General features: G+C 36.9%; 1 protein-coding gene across 3 annotated transcripts in view; it reads left to right on the top strand.

Annotated features, from left to right (window-relative positions):
- The window catches only part of LOC110101077 (protein decapping 5), a 56,635-nt gene that overhangs the window by 4,815 nt on the left and 49,557 nt on the right, over positions 1-2,263 (top strand). The window lies entirely within an intron of this gene.

Below are 2,263 nucleotides of genomic sequence, written 5' to 3'. Positions count from 1 at the left end.
TGGAACAAATGATAATGAGCTTAAGGTGAATAAATTTGAACTCAAATGAATGATGAGGCAAGGCATTCAAATGAATATCAATGAATTGAACAACATAAGACTCATGAGAATTAAGTCTTAAGTGCATACAAATGAAGGGTAGATGCACATGATGCAATGTATGATATCCCTTCCAATGATGATGATCAATCAACGTTCTAAGAATATGATTTTTCACAAATATTCAAGGTCTTTAAGAATGCAAATACCAACATACAATGTGTTGTTTATTAATAGACATGACAAATCGATAACTCATGCAAGCAAAAATCAAATAAAAATGTAATCAAACAATAAAAGTCATTTGTGATATACAAACATTATTTGATATTCATGGATTCTCAATCAAAATCAAATGGAGAATTCACATAGAGAAGCATGACACAAATCACTAAGTGATGGATTGGACCTCCGAATAATAGATGCACAATCATAGAGGAACGATCATATTCACCCAAATGAAAATTACCATATGAACGAGTGGTGAAATTGATGTGGCTCAAGTCATTCAATCAAAGTGATATGCTTACAATGACTAAATGAGGAACATGGAAATATGCCTTCAACTAGTAGTGTATGGTTTTCCTACAAATATTTCAAAGCCTTCTTGCCAAGTAAGATTTAAATATCAATGGATAATGATTGTTGAGAAGCCACTTTCAAGGATAATAGATCCATAAAGCATGCATGAATAAAGATTCAAAGTTGATTTGAGAAGCATAAGATAATCATAAGTTTCATACAGACGATGTCACATGGCTCTAAGTAAACATACTACAATTCTTTGCAAATATCAAGAGCTAGTGTACAAGAGATATATCAACCCCTGCAATCACTGATAATAAACATGTTGCATAAGTAATGGGTCATTTATGAACATAGATATACCCACAGTAGGTTATCTATGAAAAGATGCATATGTTCCCACAAGCAAAAGAGATCGATAGTGGCAAATACAAATATCTACAAATTACTGTAGAGAACCTATCATATCCACAAATACTATTGTCAAGCAAATACAGAATAACTTCAATAAGTGCAATCTCTTATGACTTAAAGCAAAAGATTAGTTAGTGCACTTTGATCTGCCTACAAAAATCAACAAATAGTGCACGACAGTCTACCTGTACAAAGTAGCAAACAACTGATCCAGAAGCTGCAACTCCATGCCACCGGATCTGCAACCTCCGTACAAGCAGACAGAAGACGTCTACAAATATTTTAAAGTACCCATGCACGTGCATTGTAATTTGTATACACATAGGTACACTAATGGGGAAAATGTAATCTTAACCCTCATGGGCCCCGACGAGCGTGTTATTGGTACACACGTGACGTCTAGGGATGCTGCGCGGGTTATCAAGTTTTAAACCCGATCCTCCTTAGTAGGTTAAAAGGTGTCGACAAGGTTTAATTACGAAATGCCCCCAAACACCCGCATGGCCCCGGCGAGTGTGTTATTAGTACACACGTGACATCTAGGGATGCTGTGCGGGTCAGTAAGTGAATTTAAGTTCGAGCCCGATCCTTATACAGATCAATAGGAGTCGACAAGGTTCGAACCAACAAACAAATATGTGGCCGTGACGATCAGAATATTTGTTTTAATACATTCGTATTAGGCTTTCAAAGCCTAAAATCAAGAGAATTCACTCTCAAAGGCATAAAGTCTACGAAACCCGATCCTATGTCGACAGCTAGATAGAGTCGACAAGGTTCAAGCTTTAAATGGAAATTACTCCTAACACCTCGATGATGACCGTGTTGAATGTTTATCTCAACCGGAGGGGTTAATTCAAAATATTTCAAATTCCACTCAAATACCTACGAAATTCAAAGCTCCATTTAATCCAAAGCTCCACTCAAATACCCACAAAAACCCAAAATCCGAAAAAAATCTCAAAATCCTAAAAATCCCAAAAATATTTAAAATGAAATAAATCCATCAACCAACTTAAAGCAAAATTCTTCCGTCATCCGTAATAGTTTGCCTAGGTGGACAAAATAAAAACTACACAAGCTCACAAAGAGCCAAATGCCTAGTCGAAAATATCACTAGGATCCATTCTCAAAATAGTCTCCTGCTAGTAATGATCTGGTACGTGTCCTCTGACCGGCGGTTTGCCACCAAATGGCACCCCAGGATAAATAGTTATGACCCGGGGCCTCTGAACCGAGTAGTTTTGCTGCCAAATTGCACCACAAAATACTGGTTATGGCCAGC

The sequence above is a fragment of the Dendrobium catenatum genome, unplaced genomic scaffold, assembly GCF_001605985.2.
Source record: "Dendrobium catenatum unplaced genomic scaffold, ASM160598v2 fragScaff_scaffold_716, whole genome shotgun sequence".
NCBI classification, from domain to species: Eukaryota; Viridiplantae; Streptophyta; class Magnoliopsida; order Asparagales; family Orchidaceae; genus Dendrobium; species Dendrobium catenatum.
The sequence above is the reverse complement of the archived record's forward strand: the minus strand, read 5'-3'. Positions and strand labels throughout refer to the sequence as shown.